At 36.7% G+C, this 26,147-nt stretch overlaps 1 non-coding gene across 1 annotated transcript; it reads left to right on the plus strand.

Annotated features, from left to right (window-relative positions):
* The first annotated feature begins 24,979 nt into the window (after positions 1-24,979).
* Positions 24,980-25,144, plus strand: LOC121133066. Its single transcript, XR_005869813.1, has one exon. It is a non-coding gene; the product is annotated as a U1 spliceosomal RNA (small nuclear RNA).
* The last annotated feature ends 1,003 nt before the right edge of the window (positions 25,145-26,147 follow it).

Below are 26,147 nucleotides of genomic sequence, written 5' to 3' on the forward strand. Positions count from 1 at the left end.
AGCTGAGAGCTCATATTTTTAATATAATTTTTAAATTTAAATTAGAAACAAGCTTGCTTCACATGTCAATCCCAGCTCCTTCTCCCTCCTCTCCTCTCTTGCCCCTGCACCAGCTCCCCAGCCTCCCACCCAATCACCACACTGTGACCCAGGGAGGGTGAGGCCATCCAAGGGGGATCTCCAGAGTCTGTCATTTCATCCAGGGCAGGGCCTAGGCTCTCGCTTATGTGTCCTGGTTGAGAGAGCACCCCTCCATATGCAATGGGCTCTCAAAGTTCATTCATATGCCATAGTAAATATGGATGTACTACCCAAGGCCCCAGAGATTGCTGAGACTTCTTCACTGCCACCACATTCAGGGGGTCTAGATCAGTCCCATACTGGCCTCTCAACCATCAGTCTGGGGTCCATCAATCTTGGGTCCAAGAGTTACCCCTTGTCAACGTATATGTACAATGCAGTATTTTCTTACAGTGTGTGATGTACTTCTGTCAACATGATGCTCTCCAGTTTTATCCATGTTGTTGTGTGTGTTAGGATTTCACTCATTACATGATTGATACTGAGGTTGTTTCCATTTCTTTGTTCTGGGCACTGTATTGAGTATTGGAAGACTTAAGACTCCTCAACAAACTGATATCATTTCTTTTGGATGTTATCCAATAGTTGGATGTTAGAAAATATGATGGTTGTATTTTTCATAATTTGAGAAATGGCATACAACTGTTCATAATGGTTGTACTAACTTACACCCACACTAGGGTTGTTCAGGTGTTCTCTTTTGTCTACGTGCTTGTCAGAACTTCTTAATTTTTTTTTTGCGGGTTTATGGTTGCTGTTGCTTTAGTGGTTTGATGATCTAGTTTCATAATGGAATGAGGTGTTATCTCATTGTTTTTAATTATATTTTCAGATGACTGGGGAATTGAGCTTTAGAGCAAATCTGTATGCAAGGATAATCACATAGGACTAAAACAATAGCTTAAGAGTACCAACATAAATTTGTTCACTTCAAGATGAGTAACATAAGGGCACATTGGTCTAATGATTCAATTTAGAGCTGCACAGTTTGTCCTCAAACCTGGAAATTTAGCTTAGGACCCCAGAACACACATGACAGAAGTGAAGAACCAACACCCACAAGTGGCTCTCTGACCTCCACATGCTCTTTATTACCAACACAGACACACATCACAGAAATAAATGCAATTACAGCTTTCTAGAGGACTGGATTATAAGCACTGTCTGAAAGTATTGAACAAAATCACAAAATATTATTATTTTGAAAGTTGTCAGTTTGAAAGCAAGAATAATTCTTCCATATGGGATTGTCTTCAGAAATACATTTGTAAAGCATATTTTTAAATGAGGAATACATGTTATTTTTCATAAGATCTTGATCCTAGAAATTATATGATCCAAGTGAAAGTTAATTTCTTGAAATGAAAGAGAAAGATTTAGAATATAGCCTCCTGATTAAAATTTTCATTATCATTACATTTTTCTAATCAATTGATGTAAAATATACTTATGATAAGACTTAAATTACAGACATTATTATACAGTAGTAAAAATTTCAGTGTGCCTTTATGCTGGTAGATAACATAAATTGTTGGCTGTAGGTATGTTCTTGAAGAATTATGAGACTATATTGTGCATTGCAATTTTAAATTCAGCCAAAAGGATATAGTTGATAGTTGAACACAACTGCAGTTTCTAGCTGTCCTCAAGGGCAATGAGATTAATTTCTCAAAGACAAATTTTCACTCCAATGATAAATCACTACAGCATTATTCAAAATAGCCAGTCTGAATCAACTAGTATCTATAAAAAGATGAAAAGATAAAACATAATATATTCATACAATATAATCTTCTTCACTTAAAACAAATGTTGCTTTGAGTATATTAATCAAACACATATATCATATATTCTTAGTTACTTCTTTTGTTTTTTAAATTTTACTTTTATATGTGAGCCTGAGTTGTGTGTATATGCATATATATATATAGTGTATGTGTGTGTGTGTGTGTATGTGTACCATCTATTGCCAGTTTCCATGGAGACCATAAGATGTTAAATCTCCTGGAAGAGACAGTTGTGATCTACTCATTGTGTGCACTGGTAAGCTAACCCAGACCCTCTGCAATAGCAGTAAGTGGCACATAATTGGGAAGAAACCTCTACAAATCATAGATATTTCCCTACATACTTTTTATTTGATTATTTTGAGAATTTAATTAAAATACTAGAGCCCTCCCTTTTCTGTTTCCATCCAAAACTTGACATATACCACTACCTTCTATCCTTTAATGCCATGGACCCTTTTACACTATTGTTATTGTATGAATGCTTTACATAGTTTTAAAAGTTGAATATAAGTGGTACATCATACACTGGGAATCTTCACAACCTATGGTGGTAACAAGAGCAAGAGGCAACCACACATCCTGGTTTCAGTGGTGCATGGTCTTAGTGGCCTGTGCTGCCACCCAATGTCATAGTGACATGCAGCAGCATCTGCTTACCTCAGTCTGGGAAGACCATGTCCCAGGACTGCACTCAGGATAGCAAAATCAATGTTTGCAGAGTAGCTGGTACTTAAGAAATTTTTTCTCTGTCTGAGGGGTGGACTTTTCTATCTGAGTGTAAATAAGGAAACACATGCTTTATGGTTGTAACTTAAGAAAAAAGGCAGAAGCACACACTTTTCTGATGATAACCTTCTCTTCTACATCATTTTAAAACAACCTTCCCTCTGAGGGATGCTGTCTCCACCTGGACACATAGGGGAGTGCCTAGGCCCTGCCCTGGATCATACGACAGACTGTTGAGCTCTCCCATGAAGGGCCTCACCCTCCTTGGAGAGTAGAGTGGGGACTGGGGGAGGGCTTGAAGGAGGGTTGAAGGGGGGTGTGGGAGAGGAAGGGAGGGAGAGGGAGCTGGGGTTGACATGAGAAGCAAACTTGTTTCTTAATTTAAATTAAATAAAAAATCCTCCCACTGAAAAATCTTAGTCTCCACAAGTTCCATCTCTTTACATACACCTACATGTCTTTCTTTACATTCATACATCTCTATATAGAGTTGCATCTATTTCACACAGTCACATCTCTCTCCACACAGTTACATTCTTCACAAAGCAATATAATTCTTGCTCTGCATACATCTTCCCTACACACACAACTGTCTTCTATACAGTTTCATTTTCTACATCTCTCTACCCACTCAGCTACCTACATATTTTCTCACTTCTCTCATACTTCTTATATCTCTCACACTTCTCTCTGCACATCCAACTACTTCTCCCTTTCAGCACACACACACACACACTTCACTCATACCTCCCTCCTTCTACAGCAAAGCCTCTGTACAAATATTTTCAAGGTCATACAGCACATCTTGAGTAAACAATAAGAAATAGAGCCATACTAGACACAGAGTTTCTCTCAGGTTACGGAGTCACACCAACCAACCAGTGAGTAATCCTAGGCCCTGCATATAGCTCTAAGTGGTCAGGGTTCCAAGACATAAACAGACATCAAAGTTGAGGGCTTAAACAATAAACAGTTAGTTGGCTGAAACTTGAGATTAGGAGCACATGCAAGAAGTCCATTATTGCGGAATATTTGCCTTTCAACGTTGCTTCATGCCTAACCTTGATTCAGCACTGAACACCTGGGAAATTTTCCTTGTGTATTCAATTCCAGGGGCATTCAGGTTGCTTTGAATTTGTTCTGAAATCTAAAACTAGCTTTGTTTGTGACTGAGAATACTATGATTATCTTATGTTAGTCTGTATAATGAAAAATATTCTAGCAATATTTATATCCATCAGAATTATACAGTTAAGCAGAAATCATCTTCCTGACCATCCACAGTTGTAAGTATATCCTGTAGATGGAATATTTTCATGAAATAAATACAGAAGAAGTAGGAAAAATACCAATAATTGTAATTAGGGAAAATTACAGACAGAAGCAATCAGGTTGCAGTCCCTTTAATCCTTGATTGATAAAGTTTTCACCATAACAGTTATGTCTGGTGGGTTAATACCTGAATGATTAATTATCATCTGTCATCTGGTGCACATTCTCAGAGGTCTACAGTAAAGACATTGATATTAACAGTTCTCAGCAGCTGCTGTTGAGGGCTATGGCTAGATACCTGGTCTTGATGAAGCTAGGGACTGTGTTGATCTCTGTAGCCCATGTTACCACAGGGGACCATAGAAATTATGCCTGTTGATCCCAAAAACATGCTCAGCCAGCAGCACCATTTGCTGGCCCTGGGATAGTTGGTGCCACTCCATGATGTCCACTGTGACAGGTGAGCTGGCCTTACACTCCAAGAGATTGTTCCATCATTCACCAGGGACCCTCTCTAGAGGAGATCAGTCCCATTGTCCCTGAGTGACCAAATCAGCTATCACACAGACCTACATCCTTGGCTTTGAGTTGGCACACCCCCACCCCATCAATCACCTGCCAGAGTAGGAGAAGAGACTCTTCCTGCAAAAACTTGGACACATGGTCTCCAAAACTTGGGGCAACAGCAGGATATTCAAAATGAGTTTAGATAAGGGTCAGCCTTAATGGTGTTCTAGTAGCCACAGGACTTGAAACAAAAAAGAACTCATTGCAATGAACATTTTAAAGTAAAGTTGAGTGGACAAAAGAGTATACTATGTGACACATAGCAACACCCAATGCCAGTAAGACAAATGAGGAAGTGTTGGATATGTAGGAAAATAGACACATTAATTGTTTTTTGTTTGTTTTGTTCATTTTTAATTACCATGTTGTATTTTCTTTTGGGGGAGATACTAAGGAAGTATCTTAGTAAGGGCAGATATAGAACGACTGGGAAATAAGTGGAATTGGGGTGTATCATGTGAAATTCCCAAAGAATCAATAAAAAAACATGTTTGAAAAAGTTGACTGCATTTACACAGAGGATAGAATAGTGGCTAAATGGGTCTGGTGATAAATTTTGAAGATGTTTCTCAAAAAGACAAAAATTTAGTCTTTTAGTCATAGTAAGAGTTAAGTAGTTCTATGAAGTAATTCCTTGATATACATATTTCAAAATATTATCTTCCCAATAGGGAACCAAGATAGGTGGGACTAGGAGCCCACGAGGACTCTGGGAAGGAGAAACACAGAGAGTCGAGATGTAATGCCATGGGTTAGGAAGCCCGGAAACTTCTCCGGTAAGAGAAATACTTAGATTAACAATTATGGAATAAATACTTAAGTCAGAGCTAGCCAGTAAGAAACAAGCAAGGCCAACAGCTTCATAATTAATATAGCCTCCTGTGTGTTTATTTGCGACTCAAGCAGCTCTGGAACCAGGCTGGCAGGAAGGCTTCTCTTTACACATTTGAACTTAAGTTTTGTGCATGGTGATAGACATGGATCTATCAGCAGTCTTCCACATGCTAGCATCCAGTTATGTCAGCTTTTTTTTTCTAATGTATGATTTTAGATTTTTTTGGCAAAAAAAATCTGGTGTTCTCAGGTGTTCTCAGTTCCACTCCATTTGCCTACCTGTTTATTTTTGTGCCAATATCAAGCTGTTTTCAGGACTATAGTTCTATAATATCGCTTGCCTCCAGAAGTTCCTGTGTCGTACAGGATTATTTTGGCTATTCTGGGAATGCAGTCCCCATCAAAATACCAAGACAATTCTTCACAAACCTTGAAAGACCAGTACTCAACTTTCTATGAAATTATAACTTCTATCTTGTGTGAAAATAATGTGTGTGTGTGTGTTTGCGTACTCTCTGTTTCTATCAGTCCTGTTAAGTCATTAATCTATGATTCTATAGATTCTATTGTCAAATGTGCACACCACTCTCTTTCATAACAACAGAAAATGACATCAAACATTAAAAAAATTGTGAAATTAATGTGGAAAGAATGGCTACAGACTAATAATTCACAGTTATATATTGCCATTTGATTTTTGTTTCTCCTTGGATATAGATAAGCTAAATTAACATACCAATAAGAAGGCTAGATCTAAACAAACAGAGCCTCTCCTACTAAGAATTTGTCCTGATGAAAGGAGTTATTTCTACATAAGGATAAGAGAGGCCTGAGAAAAAAACTTCTATTTAAGTTTTTTATTATAGATGAACTGAGAATTCAAGTGGCCCTTCCACATGTTACTTGTCACATTTCATGAAAATTACAGTATATTCACCACAAAGCTTAAATTTACATAACCAGGTACATAGTCTGAGTACCAAAAGTACAAAGACATTCAGTCTGATAGTGGCAAATTTATAAAAGTTTGCACTCTAGTCTCCTTCTGTACTACTTAAAATGTTGGTGGAAAATATGTACTTTACAGCAGCTTTGACAATTACACATAATTCAGCTACAGAGAGAAATCTGACTTCTTTTCTTTAAGAATGGAAAACATGCAAGCACATACACACAGGAGCTAAGAACAGATTTTTATTATTATTTTGAAAAGTGTTATGATAAAAATATATTTTAGCATGATAACATACATAATTCAGGGTAACATCTGTGGTCCTGGAATTAAAATGTGATAATGAAATAACAGGAGCAGACTAATTGGAGTATAACTGTGTGGAGGGAAGATGTGAGGAGTTCTCATACTGAGTCTGGTCTAATTTTCATCTCCGTAAACCCTTAAAGAAGGATTCCTTTGCACTCATAAACAATAAACTCAACAAACTATAAAATCACTATTCTGCCTCTCCCATTGGAAACAAAGTATAGGCTGTTTTATTTCCTTTGATTTTTTATTTTTATTTATTTTAACCTGTTTTCTTTTTTGCTTAAATTAGAAATAAACTTGCTTCACATGTCAATCCCAGCTCTATCTCACTCCCCTTCTCCCCCACCTACCCAACCATCCCAATCCCCCCCCCCCACATCCCAACTCCACTCTTCAGAGGCGTTGAGGCCCTTTGTGAGGGATCGCCAAAGTCTGTGATATCGTCCCGGGCCAGAGGCTAGGCTTTCATTCATGTGTCCAGGCTGAGAGAGCATCCCTCCATGTGCAATAGGCTCCCAACTTTCGTCTGGATGCCAGGAATAAATACTGATCTATTGCCAGAGGCCCCAAAGAATGTCGAGACCTCCTCACTGACACCCACATTCAGGGTTTCTAGATCAGTCACATGCTGGCCTCTCAGCTATCAGTCTGGGGTTCATGAGCTACCCCTTTTTCAGGTCAGCTGTTTCTGTGGGTTTCACCAGCGTGTCTTGACCCCTTTGCTCTATTTTGAAATTGGATGTAATGAGTTCTACTTTTGTTGAAGCATTGCAACAACATTGAAAATTGTCTCTTAAATTGATGGGAAAAAATCATGTGTTTATAGTGTACAACACAACATGTTGTTTAATGGTTAAATCCAATTGTCACTCCTTTTTTCATTACAAACTTACAACATTTGCAGAGACATTATTCTCTCAGCATTTTTCAATAGCTTAATATATTCTCAGAACATAGAGTTATCTAATATTACAATAGATTGAACATACTGTTCTCATTTAAATATTATTTGGACACTGGATATTGTCTTTCTTTCTACCCCTATACTCTCAACTTCTCTAGTCCCTAGTAATCGACATTGAACTTCCATTCTGTTTTTGAGGTTTTTAATAACAGGTGATGATGTGTCAAGTTCTGCATACAATGTCCAGGGAGAATGATTGAGCAGATGAAAAGCAAAGGATTTTGTATGTATTTGTGGAAACAAGACTGGCAGTTTCAATACTTAGCTTAAAGATTCTGTTCCCATAATTTTGATATTTTGAAACCTATATTAATCTTCTTTTTATGCAAAAGAAGGATAGTAGTATCTCACAGTATTTTGCTGATACTGAATGTCAATCTAGTTTATTATATTCTCTCTCTTAAATCGAAATTGGCAGAAAGCACTTCTGTACTATACCTAGGTTGGTTGCCCAGAAATAAAATCAAAGTCATTCATAACAAACTTCAGCAGAAGGAAACTTAGCTGTTTTCTGACCTTCAGAGAAATCTGGACAGCAAATGATGGCATTCAAGGTTCTTGAGAAAGCCACCTTCATTCTGAAGCTCCCTTTGAAATTCTAATCTTAAAACAGCAGGCTAAAGTAACTTAGTGGTCATAATCAATACATCTCTTCATCATATCCCTTTCTTTTCTTACAAGTGGATGACACAGAGTTGAACAATCTCTATTTTAGTGCAGCAATTCTAGTTTAGATCAGTATTTTTCACTGTATACTACATTCCCATATGTTTCACAAAAGCACTAATTTATGGCTACAATGTTTCAAATAGACCATCTTACATTTGTGGTGATTATGTTTGTTGATAACTCGGAAGATGTTTTGTTCTCCATTCTCTCATCTTTAAAGAAAGATATATCATAGACAAATTTATAAATATTTGTATTAAAGTGACATACTTCTCCAAGACATCATCAAGGCTTTCTTATTAAATGTCATTCTGCAAATAAAACTATTAATTTCATGAATATTAAAGACAAGTGTACCACACAGTCAGGACATCACATAAGATTTTGAAATATGGTGTAGTTTCTATAGTGCATAAAGTGATGCCAAGATACTTTTGCTTTGCATCTCACTGAGAAAAGGAGTTACATGTTAATTGAATCAAATTTGAAAAAGTATACCCTTCAACCAAGAGTGCAGTTTACTTGTCATTTTGTTATTTCTCCTGCAGTGGAGGGGGAAACATATATATACATATATGTGAGCTCCAAATGCAGTAGACTCAAATTCTCATAGCTTGTTTGATGGGAAAATTCTTTTGACCATAAAGATAAATCTATATACACAAAATTGTCTTAATATTAAGTTTTTCATTAGTAAACACAGCAGAGTAACTAATAAAAATTTAGTTTACAATATATGTAAATGCTGTGATTTATAAAACAAGAAATTTTAAGCCCAAATTTTTGCTTTGTCAATATCTATCAGCAGTAAACAACTTAAATAAAAAAAATAACTAAGGTAACAATAAACTCATTTTTAAATCAAAATCTCAGAAGTCTTGAGGTTTATCTCAAAGAAATGATATATTGTATAGTGGTATACAGGTGGAAGTTTCTGTCCTGCCTGATCCCACAACTGTTTAGTCACAAATAAACACACAGAGACTTATATTAATTGTAAACTGTTTGACTTATGGCTCAGGTTTCTTATTGTCTAGCTCTCTCTTAATTATTAGCCCATTTCTACTAATCTGCATATCTCTATATGGTCTTGGCTTATTAGTGATACCCAGGTCTCTTGCTTCTTTGGCTACTACATGGTATCTCCTCATTTAAACCTACTACCTTTCTCTATCCTTGTTTGAATTTCCTGACTGGCTAAATTCTGCCTGTACATTGGTCAAAACAGCTTTATTCATCAACAAACAAGAGAAACACAGATTTGCAGCATACAGAAGGACATCCCCTATCATGTCCTCTTTGCTATCTAAATAAAAACCAGGTTTTTAATTTTAACATACATAGTAAAATAATATGTAAAACAGTTATGAAGCAAGAACTATATTTTTTCCACTAACAGAAAACAAAATTTAAAGAAAACATTTTATTATCTATCCTAGCTTTGTGAGTCTAAAGTTGTATATGTAGCCTAACTTTTACCTTAAATAATGAAAACCATAACCATAACTATCTGTCTTCAACTCAGTCAAAGACCCTGGAAGAATAATATGAAAACTCGAGAATTCACAGAGACATCTTGACAGTCACCCAAATTTCCTTTGTAACATTGGGGCATCTCTCTTCAATGTATAGGCCCAGAATGACTGTCAGACTTTCTGATGAAGCAAGAACCCTGAAGGTCCCTTAGCAAGTTCATCAGTCACTTCTCTTTGTAACCCTTCTGCCCCGTTTGAACAGCATGATGTCAAGCAGTCCAGTCAAGAGCTGTTGTTTGTCCTAATGGCTATCTCTGCCATGTTGAAGGCATGAAGCTATAAGTTTTGACTATTATAGGTAACTATCTATCAGTACATAACATTTTTGTGAGGTTTGTATAAACTCAGTACCTAAAAAGAGTAGAAATATACATATAGCAAAATTGACCTTAAATTGTATCAATAAACCAAAATTCATACCAATTCAAAGTATTCATTTATATATTATATTCGTTTTTTTCTTTATAAAGATATTAACTGTGATCATTAACCATTTATAGCCAACCCTGTTTAGATACAAACAAACATTTATAAACAATATTTGGGACTTTGATTGTCATTTTCTCCAAACTGCTTCCCGCTGTTTTGGGATGTTGTCAATCCCAATGGGATCCTGAGAAAACCCAGAACCCTGGCTAAATCCTATCTGTAGTGGTTTGTGAGGCTGCAAGGTGTCAACTGTTTTAGATATTAGATGACTTCAGGTGTTCTTACATGATTAAGCTATGTTAGTCTGAAAGAATCCATAGCTTTTCATCTTGTGTGGAAAAAAAAGCAGAACGTCTTTTCCAAAGTAACATGTCCTTAGACTTAAGTTTTGAAGCATGTAATTTTTAAAATATATAGGGTAGATTAATCAAGCAGTATTATAATGAAATATCATTTAGCAGCTCTTGCTCCTCATCAGCAGTCAAACATTTTTAAATACAACATAATAACACAGAGTATATGGACCCTTTGTTTATTTTACATCTTTATGTGGCCTTTTTATATTACTCTATTTCTTTTATTTTTATTTTTTATTCTTTTATTTTTGAGACATGGTTACTTGTATACTTTTGATTGTCCTGGAAGTCACTCTGTAGACCAGGCAGGCCATGAAATCATAGAAATCCACCTGCCTCTGGAGTGCTGAGATTAAAGGCATGTGCTACCACACCTAACTACTCTATTTATTTTTCCTAAAGATTTTTTCTATACTTTTCCGTTTCTTTCTCAATCCTATATATAATTTTAAATGCACTGTAAACTGATTAGAGGGATTTTTCCCTCTGAATATGTCTTTGCTGTATATCTTTACCTTCTTCTGACCACATGAGTCTTTAATTTTCTATGTAGCATGGCTAAAATTAAAGCAGAATCTGGGACCACCCTGTTGGGTCCCAGCCCCCACAGATTTCTATGCATTGCATGTCAGATGATAGCCACAGGTGCATCCTCTTCTCTAGTCCTAGCTTACAACCCTGCCTTGCCCACCTGTCATCAATGTCTAGCACAAGGAAAACATGAAATCTTACGCTGGGGTTTCTCCACTGTGCTGTAAATCTGTATATAAGGTTGCTCACTCCTTATGGCAATCACACAGGCAGACATAAAGACTTTGCACATGCACACATACATTCTTCTGGCAATAAAGGCAGCAGATGCATTATCTTTCCACAAATGTTTGTACATCTTGTCTTTCATTTCCTGATATCTCAGACTTCTTTGTGGTGTGGGTGACACACCACCCCATTCTTTGGTTTCCTGAGAGTCTAGCTTCATGGCATAGGTACTGGTGGGATCCATATTTATTGTCATAGCTCTGTAGAGTTTCTAGGTTCATGTCACACCAAGAAGCTTGCCACTGCCTGATCATGAACACCATTTAATTGTTTGATAGCAGGGCCTCTTAAAAGAGCCTTACAGTTTTGTTCACTAATGCTGAGTTAGGGAGTTTCCCTATTGCCCAGGCCTCATATTGTCTGGCACCCACTTAATTATTTACCCACTTCTATTAACCTGTGTTTTTCCACATGGTCTTGGCTTATCAGCAATGCCTGGTCTCTTGCTTCCCCAGCAGCTACATGGTGTGTCTGTCTCTCCACCTACTACCTTTCTCTATTCCTGTCTGTGCATTGGTTGAAGTGGAATTATTCATCAATAAATAAGAGAAACAAATTCACCAATTACATGCCCCATCAATGGTAAATATGTTTAATCTGATCAGAATTTATAGAATGTAAATATGTATTGAATGATTATATGTTTCCCAATAATATGTACATTTTTTGATCTGTCAGTGAGTGACATATAGATGTATTCATGAAATTCTTATTTTGCTGATAATAATGCATAATAATGCATAATAACCTTTGCTATCCCACCCTACACTTCTGGGCAACTCTCTGAAAACCATGCAGAAGTCTGCTAAGCCATAAAGTAAAAGGACCTCCAGGCAGATCAGAGCCCACACACATCACCAGAAATCCAGCCTACATTTGGGCAGAGATCTTCTATTTAACCACAGAGCAGTCCAGTCAGAAGATGAGAGAGGAAAAAGAAACCAAAGAACAAAAGGCTTGTCCAAAAATGCCATACGAAGAAATTGGAACCTAGAATTATAATCACTCCAACTACAGATGCCTATACATCAGTATAAGAATACAATAAACAGCAGCCAGGTCAATATTTTATCACTAGAGCCTAGCAATCACACTACAGCAAGTCCTGAATACTCCCACACAGTTGAAGTTGAAGTTGAATTAAACATTAAAAACCAAACTTATGAAGCCTATAGAGTTCATTAAAGAGCAAATGAGTAAATCCCTTAAAGCAATTGAGGAAAGACAATCAAAAAATGGAGGAAATCAATAAATCCTTTAAAGAAAGTCAAGATAGTCAAGAAAAACAATGAAAAAAAGGTGAAGGAAATGAATAAAACTGATCAAAAGTTTAACATGGAAACAGAAGTACTAGAGAAATTATATAGTGACGGAATTCTGTAAATGAAAAATATAGGTAGGAAAACAGGAAGTACAGATGCAAGTATCATCAACATACTATAAGAGAGAAAAGAGATAATCTTAGGCATTGAATACATGATGGAAGAAACTGATAGAATAAAATGTTAAATTGAAAATATTACTAACACAAAGCAACCAGGAAATAAGGGACGTTATGGAAAGGTCAAAACTAAGAATAATGGGAATAGAAGAAGCAGAATGTTCCCATCTAAAACACACAGGAAATATTTTCAACAAAATCATAGAAGAAAATTTTCCTGACCTAAATAGTATCATGTTTATAATGGTACAAGAAGCTTACAGAATACCAAGTAGACTGGGCCATAAATGAAATTCACCAACCACATAATAACCAAACACTAAACAGACAGAATAAATGCATAATATTAAATGATGCAAGATAAAAAGACCAAGTAACCTATGAATGCAGATCAATTAGAATTATTTCCAACTTTGCAATGGAGATATTAAAAGCCAGAAGGACCTAGACAGATGTAAATTCTAAAATACCAAGAGGATACTTCAAACTACTATACCTATCAAAACTTTCAAGCACTGTGAATGAACAAAACTGTATATTTAATGACACAGTCAAATTTAAATGACACCTATCAAAAAATCAAGGCATGTAGAAGGAACTAGAATGAAGAGTTCAATTAAAGGACATTAACTACACTATGAAAACACATGCAATAAATAATCTCACATTAGCATACTCCAAGGAAGGAAAATACTCACACAAACAAACAAACAAACACACACACAGACACACACACACACACACGTACCATCATAATCATTAACAACTGTAACAAAATAACTAAAACTAACAATCATTGGTTATTGGTATCTGTCAATATCAATGGATTTAATTCCTCAACAAAAATAAACAGACATACAGAATGGATGCAAAAACAAGATACAACTTTTGTTGCATGCAAAAAACTCACCTCAACAAAGATAGTCATTACCTAAGAGCCAAAGATTGGAAAGAAGATTTTCCAAGCAAATGGCCCCAAGAAGAATGCTGCTGTAGCTATTATAATATCTAACAGAATAGACTTTGAATCAAAATTCATCAGAAGAGACAGGGAAGGCAAGTTCATATTCATCAAAGGACATATCCACCAAGATTACATTTTAATTCTCAACATCTACTCCCCATATGCAAATGTATCCACATATATAAAAGAAATATTACTAAATCTTACATCACAAATTGCCTCTCACACATTGATAGCAAAAGGCTTCCATATTCCACTCTCAATAATGGACAAGTCACCCAGACAGAAACTCCATAAAGAACAGAGTTACCATAAGTTATGAACCAAATTGATCTAACAGCTGTCTACAGAACATTTCACAAAATCCCAAAGAATATACCTTCTTCTAAGCACTTCACAGAACTTTCTTCATAATTGACCACATACTCACTCACAAAGCAAGTCTCAACAAACACAAAAAAATTGAAATAACCCATGCTATCCTTTCAGAGCACCATGAATAAAACTGGATTTCACCATCAGCTGGAACAGCATGAAGCCTAAAATTCATGGAAACTGAACAACTCTATAACCTTTGACCTCTGAATCAAAGCATAAATAAAGTAATTAAGGACTCCTTGAATTCAATGAGAATTAATGTACAACATATTCAAACTTGTGCAACACTATGGAAGCTGTGCTAAGAGGAAAAGTCATAGCACTAAGTGCCTTAATTACAAAGCATGTAGTCAAGGGGAAAAAAGTGTTGGTTCTATGAGAGAATCAATGAGGCAGACAAACCCTTATTAAAACTAACTAAAACGAACAGAAAAATATCCAAATTAATAAAATCAGAAATGAAAAGGGGAATATAACCACAGACTACAAGGAAATCCAAAGATCATGTTTTAAAAAACTGTATGTCACAAAACTAGAAATCTAAAAGAAATGTACACATTCCATCACAGATCCAACCTACTAAATTTAAATCAAAATCAGGTAAAACAATATAAATAGACCTAAGATATTTAAGAAAATAAAAGCAGTAATTAAATATCCCCCAACCAAAACACAAATACTCAGGGCCAGAGATTTTTTTAGTGCAGGATTCTATGACACTTTCAAAGAAGAGCTAATAGCAACACTCCTCAAATTATTCCAAAAAATACAAACATAAGGAATATTGCCCAAATCAGTTTAGGAGAGCACAGTCAACCTGGTACCCAAACTGAATTCAAGAACACATAAAAATCATCCAAAATTATGAGGTTGGTTTTATTCAAGAGATGCAGATCAACATAAGAATCATTTGATGTAAACCATAATATAAATATACTGAAAGAAAAATATCCACATGATCATCTCATTAGATACTCAAAAACCTTTGACAAAAGCCAACAACACCATCGTGATAAAAGTCTTGGACAGATAAAGGATACAGGTAACCTACCTAAACATAATATTTTATGTAAATAAAATAAAACAAGATTTGACAACATCAAATTAAATGTAGAGAAACTAAAAGCAATTCCACTAAAATGAGAAAAAATACAAGGCTTTCCATTCTCTCTAGATCCATTTAATATAGTGCTTGAATTTCCAGCTAGTAAAATTAAGACAACTAAGAGGTATTGAGAGGATAGAAATTGAAAAGGAATAAATCAAAGTATTTGTATTTACTGATGATGTACTAATATGCATAAGTGACACCAGTAATTCTATCAGGGAACTCCAACAGCTGATATACATCTTCAGAGAATTGGCTGGATACAATAATAATTCAGAAAAACCAGTAGCCCTCATACATACAAACAATAAATTGACAGATAAAGAAATTAGGGAAACAACTAATATAAAATATGTTGGGTAAATCTAATCAAGCATGTGAAATTCCTGTATGACAAGAGCTTCAAATCTTTGAAGAAAGAAATTGGAGAAGTTATGAGAAGATGGAAAGCTCTGCCATGCTCACAGATTAGTAGGATTAACATAGAAAAAATGGCTATCATATCAAGTCAATACATAGATTCAAGGTAAACATCATCAAAATCTGAACACAGTTCTTTATAATACTTGATACGATACTCAACTGTAGAGAGGAGGCTTTTCCTTGTCTGCTGCTTTGGTTTTTCCCCTGCCAGTCACCTGGGTTCTGCAGCATTGTAGTCCCCAAATAACACACAAGACGCTGTATTAATTATGAAGCTGTTGGCCTAGCTTGTTTCTTACTGGCTATCTCTGACTTAAGTATTTACCCCATAACTATTAATCTAAGTATTTCTCTTACCAGAGAAAAGTTTCTGGGCTTCTTACCCCTATGGAGGTTACGTCTTGACTCCCTGTGTTTCTCCTACCCAGAGTTCTCCTGGACTCCTAGTCCCACCTATCTTGCTTCCCTATTGGCCAACAGTGCTTTATTGACATATACACAGGATTTCCCCATCACCCAACTACATATGAAAAAGCAAACTACTCATAGATAAAAAACCTGTACATTAGAAGAATGTATCACCATCCCTGATTTCAAGCTATTCTAGCAAGCTATAGTAACAAAAACTGCATGATTTTGCATAAAAACAAAGGCTTTGGTCAACAGAATCAAATTGATGACCCAGAAGAAAATTCACACACCTATGAACACCTGATTTTTGAAAAAGAGGCAAGACTTAAAACATGAAAAAAAGAAATCTTCAAAAAATGCTGCTTTTATGACCAGGTGTCAGCATGTAAAAAATACAAATGAATTAATATGTATCTTCCTGCACAAAACTGAAGTCTGTTGGAAGCCATGAAACATAGTCTTGGATCAATATTCTACTACCTGTCCAACATGATATCTCTGGGCAAGACATCCATAGAAACAGTGTCTCACTTGGCAAAGATCAGTAGTCTAAGGGACAGCATAGTAATTTGCAAAATTTGCGCTGCCTGCAGGTTCCTTTCTCTCTAATAATATTGGTGATCCTTTTGATAAAATTAATTTTTACTTTTTCAGTCACAGATGCAAGCGTGGTAATTTGTCCTGGAAATTCTGTTCTTTCTCCAGTATTTTCCCTTAAGATTCAAAAAGGGTCAATGTTTCTCAAATTACTTATTTGAAATTACTAACTACAACTCCTGATACAGGGAAATTTTTGTAGAAAGAGTTAGGTACATAAGAGAAAACACCACTTGGAACATGTCATGAGGAGAGTACGGCATGCATACACAGAAAACGTTCAAGAATATACATATTGCCAACTGTTATGGGTAAGTTCCCTGGACACCAAGCATAGAATCAATGGTAGGATCTGGTATGCTCCAAGAGGAAAAACTACAATGCTAAATGTGGTCACAGAGATCCATATTTTACTGTACATAAGAACTTTATCAGTGGAAGAAGTATGGTATAGTGAGATGGGAAGGGTGCCTTGTCAAAGTCTGCCTTTTACAGAGAGACTGAGACATGGGACCATCTTGTGGAAAAGGGAACTATATAAAACCGTATTTGCAGACACAAAAAATTGTCTAGGTTTAAATATTGTTATTGTTAAAGCTTTATGTCCATGTCTATTACTTTCTAACTTTGTAACCACAAGTAGCTGCCAGCTGATAAGTGTTGCAATAGCAGGATGTGTGTGGCTCAGTATTTTGTATGCCTGAAAAAATGCTGAACTCAGCTTATGTAGGTGGTTAGGAGGTGTATTTGGGGAAGCATAAAGAGGAACAATGAGGGCTTTCATAACGATTCTAATGTATTCCTTAAATTGTGATGCATTTCTTAAAGTCAAAAATAGAAACCAAAGTCAAGCTTTTCACATAACCTGGTAAGAAAAGTGTATGCTTGAGTATAAAGACACCCCAAGTTTATTAGGGTCATTTGAATGCATTCCAGTTGTTCCAACACTCATCCCCTGTCTCAGCATCTGAAAATGAACTGAGACTTGACTCTGGCACAAGTCAAAGTGAATCAAAGTCTTTAACATCAATCCAGACTCAGTGAATCTGTTAGAAGAGAAAGTGGGAATGGGCTTGAACTCATTGGCACAGGAGATAACTTTCTGAACAGAAAACCAATAGCATAGTCACTAAAATCTACAATTAATAAATGGGACCTCATTAAACTGGAAATATTCTTTAAGGCAAAAGACATCATCAACAGGACAAAATGGCAGTTGACAGAATGGGAAAAGAGCTTCACCAGCCCCACATCTCATAGAGAGTTACTTTCCAAAATATATAAAGAAATGAAGAAGCTAGACATCAACAAACCCAATAGTCTAATTTAAAAGTAGAGTACAAATATAACCAGAGAATTCTCAACAGAAGAATTTCAAATTACATAGCAACACTTAAAGAAATGCTTAATATCTGTAGCCACCAGGGAAATTCAAATCAAAGCTACTTACAGATTTTGTTTTACACATGTCAGAATGGCTAAGATAAATACCACCAGTGACAGCTCAGGCTGGCAAGGATGTGATGGAGCAAGCACAAACTTGTACAGCCAACATGAAAATAAAATGATTATTCTTTGGAAATATAGGCATTTCTTTTCTTCAAAGTCAGCTATAACACTTTTGGGCATATTCACAAAGGACATTCACTCATACCACAAGGAAACTTGCTTACCTATAGCAGCTTTACTCATAATACCCAGAAACCGGAAACAACCTCGATGTCCCTCAACCAAAGAATGGGTACAGTAAAATATGGCACATTTATACAATGGAGTATTGCTACAAAAATGACATTGTAAAATTTTCATGCAAACAGATAGAACTAGAAAAAAATCATTCTGACTTAGGTAAATCAGATCCAGGAAGACAACATGGTAGAAGTGGATTTTAGCTATAAAGAAAAGGACAGCCGGGCAGTGGTGGCACACGCCTTTAATCCCAGCACTTGGGAGGCAGAGGCAGGTGTATCTTTGTGCATTCGAGGCCAGGCTGGATCGATAGCCCCCGAAACAATACAGAGAAACCCTGTCTCGTAAAAACCAAAAAAAAAAAGAAAAGAAAAGAAAAGAAAAGGACAGTCATACTATAATCCACAGAACCAGAGAAGTTAAGTAACAAGAAGGGCTCAAGATAGGACATTTAGATCTTCCTGGGATGAGGAAATAGAATAGATTTTGAGGCTGAACTTGGGGTAGGTGGATTAGAAACAAGAGTGATCTTTTTGGGTGTGGTAGAGAGTGAGAGTATTAGAAGAGATTACTGGAAAATGGGGGCATTTTAGAGTAAAGTAGAAATGCAAAGCAATGGAAACTCCCAGGTATATACAAATGTGACCATAGCTAAGACTCTTAGAAATAGGGAAAACATATCATGAACTGGCCTCCTCCTGTGACCAGGCAAGACTTCCAATGGATGGAGTAGGACACCAATATATCTATATAAACTTCATCCAATAATTTGTCCTGCCTGTAAGATGTTCTGGGGTAAATGTGATGTAGACATTTTGAAATTGGTCACATGATGACTGATATAGCCTGATAGATATCCATGCCACGAGAGGGAGTCCATCCCTGACAGTTTGGAGGGCCAGAAGCCAGAGGCTGGGTATCTCAGAGACTTAGGATACAACTAAACACAACTGGAAAAATGTCAGTGTATGATGCCTAATAATATTTTGCTATACTCATAGATTGGTGCCTGGCACAGCCTTTCCTTATAGATGCTTTATCCAGCAACTGATGGAAACAGATGCAGAAATTCACTTCCAAACACTAGGCAGAGCTCAGGAAATCCTGTTGAAGAGAGGGAGGAAAGACGATAGAGTAGGCAGAAGGAACAAGGGCACCACAAGAAATCTCACAGAATCATCTAACCTGGGCTCATAGAGCCTCTTACAGACCGAAATGACAACCAGTGCCTGCGTATGTTTTACCTAGTATGTTGTAATTGTGATAGCTTGGTCTTTGGGGGAGACGGAAACTCCTAATAATGGGAGCAGAATTCATCTGTGTCTTCTTTCCTGAATTTAGGAGCCTATTACTCATACTGGGTTGCTGTGGCCAGCCTTAATATAAGGTGAATTGCTAACTCATACTGCAACTTGATATGCCATGTTTTATTGATAATACTCCAAGCCCTGCCCTTTTAAGAATTGAAAAGAAAGAAGGGTGGATGTAGCGGCAGAAGGTAGGTTGATAAAGGGACTAGAAGAGGAGGAAGGGGAAGCTGAACATGGGATGTAATATATCCATAAAGAAAAACTACATCTAAAATCATAGTGAGAGTAGATGACTTCAATGTTCGACTCTTGCCATTAGACAGGTCATCCACACAAAAACTAATGAGAGAAATGCTGAAGACAAAATCCATAATAATTCCAATGTACATAAAAGGTATTTAAAGACCATTTCACCCCCAAAACACAAAAATATTTATTCTTCTCAGAACTTCATGAAAGTTTTTCCAAAGTTGACCATACTGGGACCCAAAGTAAGGCACAATAGAAACAATCAAACTGAAATAATGCCCTTCATCCTATCAGACCACAAGTGAAATGCGGATATCAACAATAAAAAACTTACAAACTTTTGGAAACTGAACAAATAATTACTCAATGGAAAAATGGGTCAGGACAGAAAATTTAAAACTTTTTAGAAAAGAATGAAAATTAAGACCTAACATACCCAAACTTATAGACATAATGAAGGTGATACTAAGAAGCAAGTTCAAAGCACTAAATGCCTACATAAAAAGAAAAATGAAGAGACATTATATTGGTTACTTATTGCATACTTGAAAGCTTTGGTAAAAAGAATATGTAATATCTAAAAGGAGTGCTTCACAAAATATAATCAAATGAATATTTGCAATCACTAAAAGAGAAAGAAGAATGTCACAAAATACAAATAATCAATGATATAAAGAGCTACTTCTCCGAAAAAATTATAAAAGTGGACAAATATATAGTCAAATAAAGTCATATGTAAAGATAGAAGATGCAAACTAAACCAAATAAGAGACAAAAGAGAGAATACAAGAGACATGGAACAATTCCAGAGAATCCTAAAAACATATTTTATAGACGCACAGCTCAACAGATTGGGGAGTGTAAAAGAAATGGACAGCTTTCTTGATGTGTACCATCATTTGAATTAAAACAAATAAGCAATTTTAAATAGACCTGTAACATTTAGTGAAATTGAAGCATTAATTAAGTGTCACAAGAAACAAACAAAGATGCAGAAAGCCCAGGCCACATGGTTGTAGTGCAGAATACTTTTCCAAAGAGTAAACATTAATGTTCCTGAAATTATTCTACAAAATAGAAGAAGATGGAGAAGAAGAAGAAGAAGAAGAAGAAGAAGAAGAAGAAGAAGAAGAAGGAGGAGGAGGAGGAGGAGGAGGAGGAGGAGGAGGAGGAGGAGGAGGAGGAGGAGGAGGAGAATAGGATGATGATGAAAATGAAGATGAAGAAGAAGGAGAAGAAGATGATGATGAAAAAGAAGAAGATGAAGAAGAAGAAGAAAAAGAGGAGGAGGAGGAGTAAGAGAAAGAAACATTGTTCCCTTTATGAGGTCATTGTTACTCTGATACTCGAACCAAATAAAGACCCAACACACAAAGAAAATTACAGACAAATCTCCTTCATGGACATAAACACAATGATTGATGATAAAACACTTTTAATCTGAATCCAAGAATACACAAAAAAGAACATTCTTCATAGTCAGGTAGGATTCAACACAAGACCACAGTCAACATCAACCTAAAGACACACAAGCTCCAAGCATTTCCACTAAAATAAGGAACAAGAAAAGGCAGCCCACTTTTTTTTAAAAGAATTTATTTTAATTTTAAATAGCTTGTTTTACATGTCAATCCCAGTTCCCTCTCCCTCCCCTCCTCCCACATCCCCCATGCCCCCGAGCCTCCCACCCTATTGCCAATTCCTTCCACATAGGGGATATCTAGAGTCTATCATTTCACTCATGGCAGGGTCCAGGCACTCCCCTAAGAGTCCAGGCTGAGAGAGCATCCCTCTTTGTGCTATGGGCAAACAATGTCTGTGATGTCTGTTTGTATCCCAGGGATAAACACTGATCCACTGCTCAGAGCCCCATAGGTTGCCCAGGCCTCCTCACTGACACTCACATTCAGGGGTCCGGATAAGTCCCATGCTGGCCTGCCCGCTGTCAGTCTGGGGTCCAAGAGCTCTCCCCTGTTCTGATCAGCTGTCTCCTGCTGGTTTTGCCAGCCATTCTTTGTCAATTTGCTCATCGTTCCTCTCTCTCTGTCACTGGGTTCTTTGGGTTCAGTTCAGTGCTTAACTGTGGGTGTTTGCCTCTGCTTCCATCAGTCACTGGATGAAGGCTCCTGGATTGTTATAGACATCAAGTTCATTATCAGGAATGGGCATTCGAGGTGGTCTCTCCACTATTGCTTAGCTTGTCAATTGGTGTCATCCCTTTAGATCACTAGAGGTCACACTGGTGCCTGATCTGTCTTCTAATTTATGATTCCCTCTTCTCCCTATTCTACCACCCCCCACTCAACCTTCCTGTTCTCCCATGACCTACTCTCTCTTCCTCTTCTCCCCCTCTCTTCCTCCCAGCTCCCACTACTCCCCACCACTCGCTTTGTTCCCCTTCTGTTCAGAGGATCTTGCCTCATTCCTCTTCTCTTGGGTACTATGCATATCTTTTAGGTTCTTTCCTGTTTCCCAGACTCTCTATCAGTGGAAGTGCAGACTGGCACTATCCTGATCCATGTCTAAAATCCATATATGAGTGAGTACATACCATGTTTGTCTTTTTGCGACTGGTTTACCTCACTCAGGATGGTTTCTTCCAGGGCTATCCATTTACCTGTGAATTTCAAGATTCCATTGTGTTTTTCTGCTGAGTAATACTCCATTGTGTAAATGTACCACATTTTCTCTATCCACTCTTCAGTTGAGGGGCATCTAGGTTGCTTCCAGGTTCTGGCTATTACAAAAAATGCTGCTATGGACATAGTGGAGCAGATGCCCTTGTTGTATGAATTTGCCTCACTTGGATATATGCCTAAGAGTTGAATTGCTGGGTCTTGTGTTAGATTGATTCCCATTTTCCTGAGGAATCTCCATACTGCTTTCCAAAGTGGCTGTATGAGTTGCCACTCCCACCAGCAATGAAGGAGTGTTCACTCTCTCCACATCCTCTCCACCATAAATTGTCTTCTGTGTTTTTGATTTTAGCCATTCTGGCAGTCCAGGGTTTTAAAATAACTCTTCAATATGGTATATGAAGTCTTAGCTAGATCAATAAGAAAACTGAAGGTCATCAAATAGAATACAAATAGGAAAGGAATAAGCCAAATTATTCATACTTGCAGATGATACAAATGTATACATAAGGCACTACAAAAAGCCTATAGCTGATAAACACTTTCAGTAAAGTAGAAGGACACAAAATTTATACACAAATATCAGTTTCCTTGTCACATATAAATGACAAATGGACTGATAGATAAGTCAGGGAAACAATACTTCTTAAAATTGCCTCAAAAATACCTTTGCGTAACTTTGGCCAAGCAAGTGAAAGTCTTATATGATAAAAATTTGAAAGCATTGAAGACAGAAATTGAAGAAGATATAAGATATAAGACAATGTAAAGATCCCTTATTCTGATGGATCGTGAGTATTAATAGAGTAAAACTGGCTACATTACTAAACATAATTCACAGATTCAGTGTAATCACCATCAAAATTCTAAAACATTTCTTCACTTTTTCACAGGACTTGAAAGAACCATTTTCAGCTTCCTATAGAAAAACAATTACAGGAAAACTAAACTGAAACTAAATAATAAAATAACTTTTGGATGTATCATTATTCTAGATGTCAAATTGAGCTACAAAGTCACAGTAATAAAAGCAGCATGAAAACAGGAATGATGGTCAATGAAATTGAATTGAAGACATGGAGATAATTTTATACATCTATTGACCTTTGATTTTTGTGTGTGTGTGTATGTTTGTGTGTGTGTGTATATATATGTTTTATTTAAATTAGAAACAAGCTTGTTTTACATATCAATCCCAGTTCCCTCTCCCTCCCCTTCTCCCCTGGTCTTCATTGACCCCCTATCCCATCCCATTTCTGCTCCCTAGGGAGGGTGAGGCCTTCCATAAGAGATCTTTAAAGTCTGTCATACTATTCGGGGCAGGGCCTAGACCCTCCCCCATGTGTCTAGGCTGAAACAGTATCCCTCTATGTGGAGTGGGCTCCCAAAGTCCATCCGTGTACTAGAATAAATACTGATCCAGTACCAGAGTCTGCATAGATTGCCCAGACACCCAAACTGACATCCTCGTTCAGGGGGTCTGGAACAGTCCTATATTTGTTTCCCAGTTATCAATCTGGGGTCCATGATATTCCCCTTGTTCAAGTCATCTGTTTCTGTGGGTTTCTACAGCCTCGACCTCTGATTTTTAATTTTATACATCCAGAAAAACAAACTGGAAAAAGAATCTTTAACAAATGGTGGTGGTCAAATTGGATGTTTGCATGCACGAGAGGCCAAATTGGTCCATTCCTACCATCCTGCATAAAACTCAACTCCAGGTGGATCAAGGGTCTCCACCTATGACTAGACATACTGAATCTGATAGAACAGGAATTAGGGAATAGCCTATAATTGCTATAGTTAGTCTCTAACATCAACAATTATATATCACCTCAGGAAAATAAAAAAGCTTCTATTTGACAAAGAATAGCATCATGTACACACAGCTGCAGATATCTAAAATAAACAAAAAATTTTTTGTAAAAAATGGACATCAAGAAAATGAACCAATCAATTTAAAATGTGGTACCAATCTAAACAGAGAATTCTCAAAAGGTTAAACAGAAATTACTAAGAAATATTTAAAGAAATATTCAGCATCCATAGCATCAGGGAGATTCAAATTAAACCTACTTTGAAATTATAACTTATAGGAGTCTAAGTGTCCAGTAAATCTAGTCAATAAAACTCATGATAGATCGTAATGGCAAGGTTGTAGATTGGGGAACACTCATTCATTACTGGTAGGAGTACAAATATTTCAGCCAATATGAAGGTAAGCATGGAAGCTCCTCAAGATAACTAGGAATAGATCTACCACAAGATCCAGCTATACTACTCTTGAACATATGCCTGAAGTATAACATACACTAACACAGTGACACTTACTCAACCACATTCATTTCTAATACATTCATAATAGCCATAAATTAGAAATCACATAGATATCCATCAATGGAAGAATAGATGAAGAAAAGGTGGCGAATTTACACAATGGAATATTGTGCAGCTGTTAAAAAAGTTTATACTTTCCTAGCATGGGGTTCACCATGATTACCATGGTGGTGTTCCCAGGGCAAGAGTTATTTATCTATTGCACTATGTATGTGCTTACTCCTTTGCTTTTACCAAATGTGGAAAATTCACCTACATAATTTGTGGTAGTTGGAAAAAGTGCTTGCTATCTCACTGTGGAGAAAATAAAGTCATGAAAATTGCAAGTAAATGGATGATGCAAGAAGAAACAAAAAACAAAAACCAAAGAACAAAGAAACATCCCAAGTAAGGTAACCCAAGCACAGAAAGATAAATGTGGTGTATATTTCTTTTCTTTGTGAATTTTTGCTGTTAAATTCTTGATAAGTAAGCTACAAAACAGAAAACCACAGAAATTAGATATACAATAAGGGACCAGGTGGGAGAAATAAATCTACCTAGGAAGGGAAGTCTGGGATTTGAGGGTCGACTAGGGGTGGGATGGAATATAGTGATGAGGAGGGGATATGGGTAGGGATAGCTAAAAGTATCTTTTGAGGGGTCATATGGAAACTAAAGTCAAGAGAAATATGTGCATTTCTGAAGGCAATCTAAATGAAGTTGCTAAGTAACTGCAGATATGAAACACCAATTAGACATCTCCTGTTACCAAATGAAGATTAGCATAGTGGAAATGTGTTACACCCAACTGAGTTGCTGTCCTAAGGGCAATATGGGAAATCCCAAACAACTCAGGCTATTGTCAAGGCTATTAGTTGTTCTCCACAAACTGATGGCAAGCCTCTACTGCTGAAGAAAAAATATTATACAACTCATTTAACATGTAGAAGTCCAGCTGCTGTCTATCTAGAGCTTTTTTCCCTACCGACATATGTTCATGGTACTTGAACGTATTCAAAATACTACCAAAAGAGAAAGGAAAACATCATCCTAGCTACAAAGCCTTCAGTCTACAAGGATGGTCTGCCTACAAGATGCACTACTACAAAGTAGTCCTAATTTGTGGGAATAACCAAGTGGATTTAAGGCCTACTCCAGGAGATGGGGACCCATTTCATAATTTGTGCTGGTGGTCAAGAACCTGATAATGCCTAGCATAGAGACCTGGAGGAAAATCAAGGACTGCTGCTCTACTAAAAGTACATAGCCCCCAAATTACTCCTAACAATACTCTGTTTTCCTAGATCAGTGTCAGT

This window comes from Mesocricetus auratus, unplaced genomic scaffold (genome assembly GCF_017639785.1).
Source record: "Mesocricetus auratus isolate SY011 unplaced genomic scaffold, BCM_Maur_2.0 Super-Scaffold_100019, whole genome shotgun sequence".
Classification (NCBI taxonomy): domain Eukaryota; kingdom Metazoa; phylum Chordata; class Mammalia; order Rodentia; family Cricetidae; genus Mesocricetus; species Mesocricetus auratus.